Below are 16,895 nucleotides of genomic sequence, written 5' to 3'. Positions count from 1 at the left end.
AACCTTGAAAAAAGATTTGAAAAAAGATTCGAGGAAATGATAACAAGAATGGATACCTTAGTGAGGAATATGAATGAATTAAAGGAGCTGAAAAACACAATACGACAACTTCGCGAAGCAAACGCAAGTTTCAATAGCCGAATTGACCAAGCAGAAGAAAGAATATCTGAAGTCGAAGACCAACTCAATGAAATAAAACGAGAAACCAAGATCAGAGAAAAAAGCGCAAAAAGGAATGAACAAAGTCTCCAAGAAATGTGGGACTATGTGAAAAGACCTAACCTACGTTTGATAGGTGTACCAGAAGGGGACGAAGAGAATGAATCCCAGCTGGAAAGTACTCTTCAGGACATCATCCAGGAAAATTTCCCCCACCTAGCAAGACAAGCCAACACTCAATTGCAGGAAATACAGAGAACACCACAAAGATATTCCGCAAGAAGAGCAACCCCAAGGCACATAATCGTCAGATTCAACAGGGTTGAAATAAAGGAGAGAATACTAAGGGCAGCCAGAGAGAAAGGTCGGGTCACCCACAAAGGGAAGCCCATCAGACTCACAGCAGATCTCTCGGCAGAAACACTACAAGCCAGAAGAGAGTGGGGGCCAATATTCAACATTCTTAAAGAAAAGAACTTTCAACCCAGAATTTCATATCCAGCCAAACTGAGCTTCAGAAGTGAAGGAAGAATAAAATCCTTTGCGAACAAGCAAGTACTCAGAGATTTTGTCACCACCAGGCCTGCTTTACAAGAGCTCCTAAAAGAGGCACTACACATAGAAAGGATCAATCAGTACCAGCCATTCCAAAATCACACTGAATGCTAAAGAGCTTCAACATAATGAAGAATTTACAACAACTAACAGGCAAAACAGCCACTTAGAATCAAAATGGCAGTATCAAATTCACACATAACAATATTAACCCTAAATGTAAATGGACTAAATGCACCAATCAAAAGACACAGACTGGCAAATTGGATAAAAAGCCAAAACCCATCAGTGTGCTGTATCCAGGAAACCCATCTCACATGCAAGGATACACAAAGGCTCAAAATAAAGGGATGGAGGAAGATTTACCAAGCTAATGGAAAGCAAAAAAAAGCAGGAGTTGCAATTCTCATCTCTGATAAAATAGACTTTAAAGCAACAAAGATCAAAAGAGACAAAGAAGGCCATTACATAATGGTAAAAGGATCGATACAACAAGAAGAGCTAACGATCCTAAACATATATGGACCCAACACAGGAGCACCCAGATACATAAGGCAAGTTCTTAATGACTTACAGAAGGACTTAGACTCCCACACAATAATAGTGGGAGACTTTAACACTCCACTGTCAATACTAGACAGATCAACCAGACAGAAAATCAACAAGGATACCCAGGGCTTGAAATCAGACCTGGAGCAAGCAAACCTGGTGGACATTTACAGAACTCTCCACCCCAAATCCACAGAATACACATTCTTCTCAGCACCACATCACACCTACTCTAAAATTGACCACATAATTGGAAGTAAAGCACTGCTCAACAAATGCAAAACAACTGAAATCATAACAAACAGCCTCTCAGACCATAGTGCAATCAAGTTAGAACTCAGAATTCAGAAACCGACCCAGAACCGCACAGCTTCATGGAAACTGAACAACTGGCTCTTGAATGTTGACTGGGTAAACAACGAAATGAAGGCAGAAATAAAGAAGTTCTTCGAAACCAATGAGAATGAAGACACAACGTGCCAGAACCTCTGGGACACATTTAAAGCAGTCTCTAGAGGAAAGTATATAGCAATAAGTGCCCATATGAAGAGAATGGAGAGATCCAAAATTGACACCCTATCGTCAAAATTGAAAGAGCTAGAGGAGCAAGATCAAAAAAACTCAAAACCCAGCAGAAGACAAGAAATTACTAAGATCAGAGCTGAGCTGAAGGAGATTGAGACACGAAAAACCCTTCAAAAAATCAATAAATCCAAGAGCTGGTTTTTTGAAAAGATCAACAAAATAGACAGACCACTAGCCAGATTGATTAAAAAGAAAAGAGAGAACAACCAAATAGATGCAATAAAAAATGATAAAGGGGAAATCACCACAGATTCCACAGAAATTCAAACCATCATCAGAGAATACTACAAACAACTCTATGCACATAAACTAGTAAACCTGGAAGAAATGGATAAATTCCTGGACTCCTGTGTCCTCCCAAGCCTAAACCAGGAGGAAGCTGAAACTATGAATAGACCAATAACAAGGTCTGAAGTTGAGGCAGCAATTAAGAGCCTACCTCACAAAAAAAGCCCAGGTCCAGATGGGTTCACAGCCGAATTCTACCAGACACACAAGGAGGAGCTGGTACCATTCCTTCTAAAACTATTTCAAACAATCCAAAAAGAGGGAATCCTTCCCAAATCATTTTATGAGACCAACATCATCCTGATACCAAAACCTGGCAGAGACCCAACGAGAAAAGAAAACTTCAGGCCAATATCCATGATGAACATAGATGCAAAAATCTTCAATAAAATATTGGCAAGCCGATTGCAACAGCAAATCAAAAAACTTATCCATCATGATCAAGTAGGATTCATCCCAGGGATGCAAGGCTGATTCAACATACGCAAGTCTATCAACGTAATTCACCACATAAACAGAACCAAAAACAAAAACCACATGATTATCTCAATTGACGCAGAGAAGGCATTTGACAAAATTCAACAGCCCTTTATGCTAAAAACCCTCAATAAACTCGGTATCGATGGAACTTATCTCAAAGTAATAAAAGCTATTTATGACAAACCAACAGCCAATATCATACTGAATGGGCAAAAACTGGAAGCATTCCCTTTGAAATCTGGTACTAGACAAGGATGCCCTCTCTCACCACTCCTATTCAATATAGTACTGGAAGTTCTAGCCAGAGCAATCAGGCAAGAAAAAGAAATAAAGGGTATTCAAATAGGAAAGGTGGAAGCCAAATTGTCTCTATTTGCAGACGACATGATAGTATACCTAGAAGACCCCATCGCCTCAGCCCAAAAACTCCTGAAACTGATAAACAACTTCAGCAAAGTCTCAGGATATAAAATCAATGTGCAAAAATCACAAGCATTCGTCTACACCAATAACAGACTTAAAGAAAGCCAAATCAAGAGCGAACTGCCATTCGCAATTGCTACAAAAAGAATAAAATACCTTGGAATACAACTCACAAGGAACGTAAGGGACCTCTTCAAGGAGAACTACAAACCACTGCTCAACGAAATCAGAGAGGACACAAACAGATGGAGAAACATTCCATGTTCATGGTTAGGAAGAATTAATATCGTGAAAATGGCTATACTGCCCAAAGTAATTTACAGAATCAACGCTATCCCCATCAAGCTACCATTGACTTTCTTCACAGAACTGGAAAAAACCACCATGAACTTCATATGGAACCAAAAGAGAGCCCGCATAGCCAAGTCAATTCTAAGCAAAAAGAACACAGCGGGGGGCATCACACTACCGGATTTCAAACTATACTACAAGGCTACAGTAATCAAAACAGCATGGTACTGGTACCAAAACAGACATATAGACCAATGGAACAAAACAGAGGCACCGGAGGCAACACAACATACATACAACTATACAATCTTTGATAAACCTGACAAAAACAAGCAATGGGGCAAGGATTCCATGTTTAACAAATGGTGTTGGGAAAACTGGCTAGCCATGTGCAGAAAGCAGAAACTGGACCCCTTCCTGACACCTTACACTAAAATTAACTCCAGATGGATTAAAGACTTAAACATAAGACCTGGCACCATAAAAACCCTAGAAGGAAATCTAGGCAAAACTATCCAGGACATAGGAGTAGGCAAGGACTTCATGAACAAAACACCAAGAGCATTGGCAACAAAAGCCAAAATAGACAAATGGGACCTAATGAAACTCCACAGCTTCTGCAAGGCAAAAGATACAGTCACTAGAGTGGATCAGCAACCAACAGAATGGGAAAAAATTTTCACAGTCTACCCATCTGACAAAGGGCTGATATTCAGAATTTACAAACAACTCAAGCAGATTTACAGGAAAAAAACAAACAAGCCCATTCAAAAGTGGGCAAAGGATATGAACAGATACTTTACGAAAGAAGACATATATGAGGCCAACAATCATATGAAAAAATGCTCATCGTCACTGGTCATCAGAGAGATGCAAATCAAAACCACATTGAGATACCATCTCACGCCAGTTAGAATGGCGATCATTAAAAAATCTGGAGACAACAGATGCTGGAGAGGATGTGGAGAAAAAGGAACACTTTTACACTGTTGGTGGGAGTGTAAATTAGTTCAACCATTGTGGAAGACAGTGTGGCGATTCCTCAAGGCCTTAGAAATAGAAATTCCATTTGACCCAGCAATCCCATTACTGGGTATATATCCAAAAGACTATAAATCGTTCTACTATAAGGACACATGTACACGAATGTTCATTGCAGCACTGTTTACAATAGCAAAGACCTGGAATCAACCCAAATGCCCATTGATAATAGACTGGATTGGAAAAATGTGGCACATATACACCATGGAATATTATGCAGCAATCAGAAATGATGAGTTCGTGTCGTTTGTAGGGACATGGATGAATCTGGAAAACATCATCCTCAGCAAACTGACACAAGAACAGAAAATGAAACACCGCATATTCTCACTCATAGGTGGGTGATGAAAAATGAGAACACATGGTCACAGAAAGGGGAGTACTAAACACTGGGGTCTATTGGGGGGGAAAGGGGGAGGGCCAGTGGGAGGGGGAGGTGGGGAGGGATAGCCTGGGGAGAAATTCCAAATGTGGGTGAAGGGGAGAAGAAAAGCAAAGCACACTGTCATGTGTGTACCTACGCAACTGTCTTGCATGCTCTGCTCATGTACCCCAAAACCTATAATCCAATAAAAAATTAAAAAAAAAAATAAAATAAAATAAATTCGAAAGAGGAAAAAAAAAAAAAGAAAAATGCTTAGCAGCATCTCTGACCTCTATTCACTAGATACCAGTACCAACCCCTTACCCTCACCCCACTACCCATCATCGTAACCATTAAAAATATCTCCAAATATTACCAAATGTCCTACGGGCTTGAAAAATGCCCCCGGTTGAGAACCACTGCTCTCTAATGTGTTTTCTGATTACTTCCAGTGAAAAATCATTTCTCCCCACTCATTACTCCACAACACTTTGCAACTCTGTTAAAACCCCTACAACTAAAGCAACAACAAGAGCAGCAATAAGCAGTAAACTAAAGCAACGACAAGAGCAGAATAATATTTAATGCCATCTCTTTTGTTTCTGTTGGTTGCTTATATATGTCTGACCCCTTCCACTGGGTTCATGAGCTGTTTGAGAGGAGGGTGAAGTCCTGGTACCTCTAGGCCTCAGCACAGTGATATAGTAGGTCATAATTTGAGTTGACAAACCTGTTATCTTGATGTGTTTGTCTTCTGACTAGCCATTTGATGGCCAGATCGAGAAGCTAAAAATTATTGAAGTGCTCTTTTGCAAAGTTTTGTTCATATCTGGGAAGTTATAAGAAGCACTAAGAACAGGGCATGGTGGTTCATGCCTGTTCATGCCTGTAATCCCAGCACTTTGCGGGGCCGAGGCAGGCAGATCACTTTAGGTTAGGAGTTTGAGACCAGCGTGGCCAACACAGTGAAACCCCATCTCTACTAAAAATACCAAAAAAAAAAAAAAAAAAAAAAAAAAGCCGAGTATGGTGGCAGGTGCCTATAATCCTAGCTACTGGGGAGGCCGAGGCAGGAGAATCACTTGAACCTGGGAGGCGGAGTTTGCAGTAAGCCGAGATCGCACCACTGTACTCCAGCCTGGGCAACAGAGACTCCGAAAAAAGAAAAGAAAATAAAGAGAAAAAGAGAAACACAGATCTGGAGAGGGTTGTCCGCTTGTTTGTTAATCTTCACACTACTGAATGGTTTGTAGTTGAGTAAATATTAGCTTTCAGATTCAGTTTAGGTTAAAACAGTAATGTGGCTCATTTCCATTTAGTTTGAGTCAGTTTGCAGACAATGGGTTTTTAGGTTTAAAATATAAAGTAGCGGCCCAAACCATAAAACACAGCATTTCAGTACATACAGGTAGATAACATTCCAATTGTCTCATTGGTGTAGGTTCCATTTGCTGAAATTGCCTAAAAGTTTCTCAAGGATATGAACACATATGACATCTCTCCTCTCTCCTGTAGCACCTGCTAGTAAATATTTTTGAGTTAACAAGTTGAAAACTTTCCAATGAAGGGAAATAAATCTATTGACCTGGAATGCTTCAGGAACTAAGTTTAGAGTTAATTTCCAGAAGTTGCAGTGTAGTATGGCAAAGTTTGCTGGAGGCTTATCCCCATATTTATTTGACTTTCTTCCTTGGGGACAGAGTTGAGATTTTGTAGCTGGGCTCTTTGTCATTCAAAACAAAAGATTTTATTTCCTAGTTCTTTTGCAGTAAGATGAAGACATATAACTGAGCCTGGCTAAGAAGATATCGGTCAAAATACTATGTTGGACATCTGAAAAGGGTGCATTAAAGATGCTTATTCAATTGGGAAGGGTGATTTTTATCCTTCTCCAATTTCTTATTCTTTTTTCTGGCATGCAACTCACATGTAACGACTGAAACTCCTGCAGCCATCTCAGATTATGGGTGAACTTGACTATGGAAGCCATGTCCTAGGAAGGTGATGCAAAATGAAAAAAGCTGGGATCCTATGGGACTGTCATACTTGTACTAAGTTACCTATCTTTGGATTTCTTTTACTCACTTTAAATGCACTGTTATTTTGGACTTTTGTGAGGTTTTGCTTTTTGTTGTTTTTTTTTTTTTTTTTTTTTCAAAACAGAGTCTTCCTCCCCACCCCCCCCCACCCCAAAACAGGGTCTTGCTCTGTCACCCATGCTGGAGTGTAGTGTTACAAGTATAGCTCACTACAACCTTGAACTTCTGGGCCTAAGCGATCTTCCTCCCAAGTAGCTAGGATTACAAGCATACACTTTTATGACTAGCTACTTTTTTAACCTTTTACTTTTATAGAGACAGGGTCTTGCTATGTCACCCAGGCTGGTCTCCAGCTCCTGGCCTCAAGTGATACTCCTGCCTCAGCCTCCCAAAGTGCTGGAAATAGCTGGGTACAGTGGCTCACACTTGTAATCTCAGCACTCTGGGAGGCCAAGGTGGGTGGATCACTTGAGATCAGGAGTTTGAGACCAGCCTGGCCAACATGGTGAAACCCAGTTTGTACTAAAAATACAAAAAAATAGCTGGGCGACGTGACAGGTGCCTGTAATGCCAGCTACTGAGGAGGCTGAGGCAGAACAATTGCTTGAACCCAGGAGGCAGAGGTTGCAGTGAGCTGAGATCACGCCAAAGTACTGGGATTATAGGCAAGAGCCAACATGCCCAGCCTGGATTTTTGTGTTTATATGCAGCTATACCTAATTTTAATTGATGCATATTTAATTGTAATTCAACAATTTCTATGCTTACTATGTGGTAGATCAATGGTTCTCAACAAAAAATACATTTGTCAATATCACAAAAACTTTTATATTTTCAGAAAATACAAATGTTCGTGCCATACTCGAGAGTTTTTTAGTCAAAATTTACATGGTGGCCCTCTGGCATGAATTATATGAAAAATGTAAATTATATTTTTCAACAAATTAGATGTTAGATGATATACATATACAGTTATATATACTATATACTGCATGTGTGGCAAGAGAGAGAGATTTTCATAGTATTTCCTTATATTCTATCTTATTCTTGTAAGGTTGGTAGTAATGTCCCCCGTTTCATTCCTGATTTAGTAATTCCTCTTTTTTTCCTGGGCAGACTAGCGAAAGCATTGTCAATTTTGTTGATCCTTTCAAGGAACCAAATTTTGTTTTTAATTATATTCCATTTTTTTTCCTATTCTGTATTGTTTTTATTTTATCCTAGTTCTGCCCTAACTTTTGTTGTTTCCTTTCTGCTACTTAGTTTGAGTTTAGTTTGTTCTTTGTTGAGTGTCTTAAGATAGAAGTTTAGGTTGTCTGTCAATTTGATATTTTTCTTTTTTTAATAAAAGCACTTATAGCTATAAATTTCCCTCTAAGCACTGCTTTAGCTGCATCATGAATATATTTGAAAGCCCTACAGAGAATTCTGATGTGCACACTTGGTGAGAATATACTGTACTTCTTTGCCACTATAAGGTTTTTATTTTTATTTTTCCATTTCCCAGCATGATTGCTGATTTTCTTAGTAGACAAAGCTTTTATTATAAAGCAAAATGCTTTGGCTTTGGTTTGGTTAGATATTGCAGAAAGATACCTGTTTACAGTTCAAAAATCTTTCATAGCCTAATATAAAAATCTTGATTTTTTTTTACTTGATTTTCTCTAAAAAGTGAAGACTTCCTGGATTACAGGCCCTTAAAAAAGGGCCCTTTGAATTGGAAGTTTTCCTTTCTGCCTGTATTTTTACTATGCATATTTTTGGCAGTCCTAAAACAATGTTTATGTCTATTAGGGAGAAGTCATCCGATAGTGAAAGCTTACTGTGCTACCTAAGTCCTTTCTTTTGGCCTGTGTACTTTCCTATTTGCCTTGCTTTTTCCACAATTTGGCAGCATTATCACTTACTCCACGTGACAAGTGACATCATTGCTATAATGAGAATTCCAAGCAGCACCACTGGATCAAAGCCCATCTGTGTGCCTGCTCCCACACTTGACAAAACAAATTCCAAATTCATTCAGCATGCCGGTGCCATTTAGTCACTGTGACATATCCTAAATTTTGGACTCTGTGCAAAAACCAATCTGTGCCCACAAAATTAATCATGGAACACATTTTATGACGTTTGACAACAACTTAAAAGGTTCTCATCTCTGGCAGTTGGTTCTGCCAATCTGCAAGTATGTGCACGACAAATCCTGAACAATACATTGTGTGGCTGAAAATACATTGTGCAGGATGCACGCCCTGGAGAGAGCCAGAATGAGTCCAACCAATCCTGAAGTCTTTCTCAGGGACAACTAAGCCAGACTGTTGCCTTGTGAAGGAAGGATGATGGCTCCAGGTACACGCAGAAAGCAAAAGAAAAGGCAACAGCTCATGTGCCAATAGATGCTGAGAACATTGGCACAATCGCCTGTGTTGGCAGGACCAAGAGTTTGCAATGTCTAATTTAAGCGACAAGATCCTGGCAAACCGATTTATATAGGGCAAGGGTGCGTCAGGAAGATGCCAGAAAAATACATCAATCTGTGCCTTTACATGTACTATAAAGTGATGATGAAACAAGTGACATTAAAAAAGTCAATCCTTACACTTTAATAGAATCTGCAACTCATCCTACAAGGAAAAGTAGGGTTTATGTTAGATCTCTGGAACTCCCAGATGGGTTTCTATGTTCTGATCTGAAATCTGTGATAAAATTTCCCTTCAAAGGTGCTCCTGAAGAGATTTTCCCATACTGTTATGTTTAGTTAATTAGGCCAAATGTTTTCACATATTGTTTAAATCATTTTAAAATGCAGGCTCTTTAACATTTGACAGTATCACCTCAAATAAAAGAATCTATTTATTCAAAATTTTACTTTGCTGAAGAGTACATCAGAGAAATTGTTTATAAAAAAGAAAAAAGAAGACTGAGACTTTAATTGTACTGTTAGAAGCCTTTACTTGAGAGTAATGTTCTACCCTGCAAGACATAACTGTTTCAAATAGCTGTTTTATGTAGTAGGGCCTATTTGCGTATAGTTCAACAGGCTATGAAATAGTAAAACACTCCACTTGGAGCATATTGCTTCTCCATATTACTTTCCATTTTCCTAGCTTCCCTTTAGACAGCCTTCTACCCCCACTATTCCCCACCCACTCTTTTTTTTCACTTAGTGCGTTGTACTTGCAATGTCTTGGGTTAAGAAAGCTTTCATACCTTGGCAGCCAACTTAGGATTTTCATTTGTTATACAGACTAAGTTTGCATAAGTTAGCTTTCACTGGGATTTGTCTAGACCCAAACATCCTATTCTAATTTTAAAGTTCCTCTACATCTCTGAGGCAGGAAGTAATATGAGGAAGCAACAGGTGAAGAGGAGTTCTTCCGCCATTGAAGAGCAATTCTTGATTAGGAGGCCTGGTGATTTAATAACCCGGCAGAGGCATAAAAGGAAAACCAGCTTCCCTTGGTCCATACTCTAAATGGCCTCCTTTGAGATGCAGGACAGCAATCCATCTTCTCTTCTTTAAAATGAAGGAGTTGGACTCTCTAGATCTTTTGAAACTCTAATACTCTTCAATTTTCAATTAAGGAGGAACATTTTGGGGTTCCCTCCTTACAGAACAGTTGATTATTTTATTTTGAATGTTAAGTACAAATGGGTTGTTAGTTGAGCCATATTTTTCCCTCTTAGAAGTAGCTTCCAAAACTTTTTTCTTCCTTACCTATGCCTAAAATAATTAATATAAAATAAATTTTAAAATAAGCTAGAAATGCTACCATTTATGCAAGAGCTCTATGTTCTTTTATAGTGAAAATCATTTTCTCAGTAATTTGTCTCTGCAGTTTTATAAAGAAACCGAATTTTAGCCAAAAAAAAAAAGGCCCTAGAAATAATCTTTTAAATCCTGAACACAGGTCTCTGTGTCAGGCTAGCAGTGTCAGAATCACTAGGGACTTTTTAAAATATAGATTCCCAGAGCCTTCTCCTAAGGATTCTCATTTGTTAAGTCCATGAAATTCAAGGGAATCTGGATTTAAATAAATACATATTAATATTAATTAGTTTATTTACATAGTCAGGTAATTTTTATGTGCTGACAGTTTTTTTTAAAGAGTTTGGGGTGTTGCTATGTTGCTCAGGCTAGAGTACAGTGGCTATTTACAGGCACAAGCATACAGCCTCAAACTCCTGGCCTCCATCCTCCTGCCTCAGCCTCCTGAGAACTGGGACTACAGGTGGATGTCACTGCACCTAGCTCAAACAGACCTTATTCAGTGGTCATGCCAGATAAGGAAACACATCTAGAGTGAGAATGTGATATTCTCAAGATCATACTATCACAATGTGTCTCAGCTATGATTAGTAACCAGAGCTTCTGACACTTAGTCCTGTGCTCTTCCCATAACGTCAGGCTGCTGCTCCTAATGAATTTGAAACATTTTTCCCAAATGTATTTGTAATGTACTATATTAGACAGGCCAAATGCATTGCCTGCTCTACTCTATCCCTTTCTGAGGAAAGATATTCTGCCCCCGGACCTATCAGAGACCTGGGTAAACCATTATTTCCACTCTACCAGATAGAGCTGATTGAACCAGGGGTGAGTATCTGATCAAAAATAGAAAATCCTAGACTACAGCTCCATGAAATTCAAATATCAAATACAGCAGATTTACAAATCCATTACATGAAAATTGTCTAATCTTTAAACCTAACAAGTCTGTGCTTTTTAAGCATTCAAATTGTGCTTATAATTAAGTTTTCTTATTCCCCTTCCCAAAAGCAAAGTTTCAAATTGAAAACATAATTGCTATTTATTAATTTTCATTTTTATTAATTGTTTTTAAAAATGCAAACAGCATTACAGGTTTATACTCAAAAAATTAAAAGTTGCTAAATATATTGTATGTGGCTGATCCACCTTATACTCATCGTATTTCCTTTACTACATAGCTGTTTAAGGTTTTTTAGTTAATAATTGCTTTATTTCCCCCCATTTGCTTAGTTTTCCATGAGCCTGTTAACAATGTATTCCCAAACTATCCATTAAAATGCATAAATGTGATATGAATATGCTCACCCACATTGCTGAATTGCACATTTCTTTTTTTTCTTGGCAACACCTCACCTCCACTTCTGTCCTGCTCCAATGTGAATGGATTGCTCTCTTTGACAGCTGCACGTCTGCTACCCTAGGCTTCCCGTCACAGTTGTGGTGTATTAATTTTATGTGTCAATTTGACTGGGCTAAGGTATGCTCAGATAGCTGGTAAAACATTATTTCTGAGTGTGTCAGGAAGTTTCTAGAATGGATTAGCATTCTAATCAGTAAACTGAGTAAAGATTACTCTCACTAATGTGAACAGACACTATCCAATCCACTGAGGGCCTGAATAGAACAAAAAGACAGAGAAGGGGCATATTTGCCCTTTCTACTTGAGCTCGGACATCCTTCTCCTGCTCCTGGACTCCAGTGATCCCGGTTCTCAGGTCTTTGGACTCAGACTACTACTTAAACCAGAGGCTCCTCTGGTTCTCAGGACTTGGTTTTTCAGGCTTGGACTGGAACTAACGCCATCTTTCCTGGGTCCCCCACTTGAAGACAGCAAATTATGGTACTTCTTGGCCTCTGTAGTCTCCTGAGCCAATTCCTCATAAAAAATCCTTTCTACATATCTACTCTATTGGTTCCGTTTCTGTGAGGAATCCTAGTATACCAATCATTCTGAAATCACCTTAATCTCTTCTATATTGGATCCTCTTTTTCTTGGATTACATATACCTTTTTTGGCTAACTTTTTTTTTTTCTTTGAGACAGATTTTGCTCTGTCGCCCAGGCTGGAGTGCAGTGGCACAATTTCAGCTCGATGCACTTCCCGGGTTTGAGTGATTCTCCTGCCTCAGCCTCCCAAGGGGCTAGGACTACAGGCACCCACCACCACTGTTGGTTAATTTTTGTATTTTTAGTAGAGATGGGGTTTCATGATGTTGGCCAGACTGGTTTCACACTCCTGACCTCAAGTGATCCACCTGCCTCAGCCTCCCAAAGTGCTGGGATTACAGGCATTAGCCACTGTGCCTGGCCAGCTAACTTTTTTTTTAAGATGGGGTCTCATTCTGTCACCCACACTGGAGTGCAGTGGCACAATCATAGCTCACTGCAGCCTCAAACTCCTGGGCTTAAGTGATTCTCCCACCTCAGCCTCCTGAGTAGTTGGAACTACAGGTGTGAGCTACTGTACTCGGCTTGGCTAACTTCCTACTATTGATGGAGCACATTTTCTAGTAGCTCTTGAGAAAGTATGTATAGAAGATTAACATTTTTTAGAACTTACATGTGTAAAATATTTTTTATTATTCCTTCATACCTGATTGATACTCTGGTTGGTGTTACAGGGTAAACTGTATCTCTTCCCCTCAATAAAATAAATAAAAGTTCTAACTCCCAGAAACTGAAAATGTGACCTTAAGTGAAAATGGGATCATTGATGATATCATTTATTTAGGATAAGGACATATTGGAGTAGGGAGCTCTTATAAGATGACAACCAGCTGACGACAGATACACAGGGGAAGACGCCATGTGATAACGACAAGAGAGATTGAAGTAATGCAGCTGCAGCCCAAGGAACACCAAGGACTGCCAGCACACTACCAGAAAGCTAGGAAGAGAGAAGGAAGGAATCCTCTACACTTTCAGAGAGTATGTGACATGTTGATTTCTGACTTCTAGCCTCCAGAAGTGTGAGACAGTAAATATTGCTTTAAGTCACCCAGTTTGTTGTAGCTTGTTATGGCAGCCCTAGAAACCTAATACAGGTGGGTATAGACTTATAGTTTGCAAATAATTTTTTCTATAAATTTAATTGCTCTCTGTGTCTTAGCTTCCAGTGCTGCTGAGGAGAAGTACAATCTTGATCTGATTTCCAATCCTTAGAATTTGACTTTTTATCCTCTCTGGAAACATCCAGGGTCTTCTATTTATTCCTGGGATTCTGAAATTTTATGATGATTACACGTGTTAAGAAATTACCAGGCTGGGTGCAGTGGCTCATACCTGTAATCCCAACACTTTGGGAAACCAAGGTGGGCAAATCACTTGAGGTTAGGAGTTTGAGGCCAGTCTGGCCAACATGGTGAACCCCCGTTTCTACTAAAAATACAAAAATTAGCAGGGTGTGGTGACAGACGCTGTAATCCCAGATACTTGGCTGGCTGAGGCACAAGAACCACTTGAACCCAGGAGGCAGAGGCTGCAGCAAGCTGAGACTGCGTCACTGCATTCCAGCCTCAGTGACAGAGCGAGATTCCATCTCAAAAAAAAAAGAAAGAAAGAAAGAAAAGAAAAAGAAGAAATAAACTACCAGACAGGGAAAGGAAAAGAGCAAAGAAAAAAAAATCACAATCTGAGTTCATAAGAATAGTTCTTGTTCCCACCAAAGTAGAAAAACCACAGAATTCACATGGGGTAAGGAACTTTGAAGGGTATTGCCTTAGTAGTGGGGATTCAATTAGCCCTACATAAAAGACTGAATTGGTTCCACCTAAAAAAAAAAAATCAAACCCCAAAAGAATAAAATTGTTTTTCAAGTAAGTAAATTTTACAATGTCTAGTATTTTGTTTTAAAAAAAAAAAATCCAGGCATGCAAGAAACAGGAAATTATGAGCCATAATGAAGAGAAAAATCAATCGATACTAACATTATAACTGTATTCTATATATTTAAGAAGCTACAGAAAAGATTGAGCATGTTAAGACATAAAATATGTAAAACCCAGCCTGACACGGTGGTTCATGCCAGTAATCTCAGCACTTCAGGAGACCAAGGTGGGTGGATCACGAGGTCAGGAGTTCAAGATCAGCCTGGCCAAGATGGTGAAACCTCATCTCTACTAAAAATAGAAAAATTATCTGGGTGTGGTGGCAGATGCCTGTAATCCCAGCTACTTGGGAGGCTGAGGCAGGGAATTGCTTAAACTCAGGAGGTAGAGGTTGCAGTGAGCTGAGATCATGCCACTGCACTCCAGCCTGGGTGACAGAGTGACTCTGTCTCAAAAAAAAAAGATGTAAAACCCACATGCACACCTAAATCCAACTGGCAGAGGCAACAACTACAATGTCTTATATGAAGAATAAACTAGACAGGATTTCAATATTAGATATTGAAAAAATATTAATGAACATGAAAACATAGCAATTATCCAAAAGGAAACACAAAGAAAATCTTGAGGAAAAAAAAAACAAATGAACAGATCATGACTGAGCTGTGAGACAATGCCAGATAACTCAATATACATGTATACTATGTCCATCCACATGACTCCAGCAGTCACCAAAGGAGCTGAGCAAGAGAATGGAAAGAAAAAATATTCGAAGACATAAGGGCAATGTTTGCATTTGTCTTGCTCCACCTGGTATTCCTATCAAGGCACCTGGTAGATATTAGATGTTTAATAAACATTTCTTAAACACATTTACAACAGAAGATATGACAATGAGTAAGAAATAAGCACCTGACTGTTACTGCAGGGTATTTAGGCCATCTGAGGACAAAAAAGAGGAACAATATGAAGAGAAGGCTTGGTAGAAGTGGCATGTTTTCAGCAGGGACCCATGAAATGGGTTCAACTGAGTGAGCACAAAGGTTGGAGAATAAGAGGGGATGAATAAGGGCATTCCACACAAGAACAACATAAATGAAGATTTGGGGCCCGGTGCAGTGGCCCACACCTGTAATCCCAGCACTTTGGGAGGCCTAAGCAGGAGGACTGCTTGAGCTCAGGAGTTCAAGACCAGCCTGGGCAACACATCAAGACCCCCATCTCTACTAAAAATTTTAAAATTAGCCAGGCATGGTGGTGCTTGCCTGTAGTCCCCACTAGGGGCAAGGCTGAGATAGGAGGCTGTCTTGAGCCCAAGTTTAGTGAGCAATGATCGCAACACTGCACTCCAGTCTGGGCAACGGAGAGAAACAATGTCTCTAAAACAAACATAAAGACTTAGAACGAGGAACAAACATGACTGAAAATATACCACCTGGACTGAAGTGGTGGTTGCACCTAGAGGTAATGAGAAAGGTTAGTTGGATGAGTTAGGGTCAGAGTATGCAAGGCTTTAGAAATAGGTAACAGGAGAGAAACTATTGAAAGTTTCTGAACGAACTTGTGATGATGAAATCAGAATTCCAGGGGAGAAAAAGGAGCATAGTAGTGGCATTCATGATGGATTTGGAAAAGAAAAATACTAAAGGTGAATGGAAAGGGTGGACCAGGGGCAACTAGTTATTAAAACAGTCCTATCATGAAGTGTTGAAATGTTGGATGTAAACACATCTACCACAGTATCAGCACAGACTAAGGGCTTGGGTAAATGTTAGTCAAATGCAAATACAAAAACTTTTCTTGGTTCATGAAATTTTCAGAATTGGCTCAAAGAATCTGTAATGCACTGAGAATTTACTATTTGCTTCAAAATATTTCATTTACTTAAGATTTTATAAGAATCACCTGCTTATAAAATTGTTACTTTGTGGTACACCCAAAGCACCTTGTTTTCTCCCTCACCCAGATATGTTTCATGCTCTTTGTACTTTTCACCCTTAAACAGATTTGGAGGGAAGATTCAAGAGGTGGGTTTTTAAATTTAAAGCAACGCTGTCACAAATTGAGAACTGACAACATGTCATTACACACTTAATTGCCACCGAATCTCAGAGTTTAAAAATTGAAAGCACCTAAGTGATAGGACCTCTCGTTGTACAGATGCGAAAACTGAGGCCGAGAGAGGGTAAATGAACAGTCCCGGGTCAAAGAGCTAATGATCAAGGTGGGACTAGAATCGACTACTTGACTCCTCTGCGTGGAGCCAAGGATCCGAAGCGGTTAGGATAAGGGAAACCCAAGGGAGAGAACAGAGTCAGGAAAGCAGCTCTTTCCAACCCTAGGAGGCCGCGGAAGGTGCAGAGCCAAGCCAAACTCAAAAGCCGCCAAGTCCAAGTACCCTTACCCTGATGGCGGCTACGAAACCACCGGCCAACCTCCCGATCTCGCGATACTGACAGGCGCTCACTTCTCCGGCTTCCGGCGGGCCCCGCCTCTCCACCGCAGCCTTTCTGTCGTCATTTCCT

General features: G+C 39.7%; 1 long non-coding RNA gene across 5 annotated transcripts in view; it reads right to left on the bottom strand.

The window, feature by feature from the left end:
• The window catches only part of LOC103796261 (uncharacterized), a 175,913-nt gene extending 159,053 nt beyond the window's left edge, over positions 1 to 16,860 (bottom strand). For all 5 annotated transcript variants that reach the window (XR_013523361.1, XR_013523364.1, XR_004730584.3 and 2 more), the window contains exon 1: positions 16,775 to 16,860. This is a non-coding gene — a long non-coding RNA (uncharacterized LOC103796261). The remainder of the gene's footprint in view (positions 1 to 16,774) is intronic.
• Between the last annotated feature and the right edge of the window lie 35 nt (positions 16,861 to 16,895).

This window comes from Callithrix jacchus, chromosome 10 (genome assembly GCF_049354715.1).
Source record: "Callithrix jacchus isolate 240 chromosome 10, calJac240_pri, whole genome shotgun sequence".
Taxonomy (NCBI): domain Eukaryota; kingdom Metazoa; phylum Chordata; class Mammalia; order Primates; family Cebidae; genus Callithrix; species Callithrix jacchus.
The sequence above is the reverse complement of the archived record's forward strand: the minus strand, read 5'-3'. Positions and strand labels throughout refer to the sequence as shown.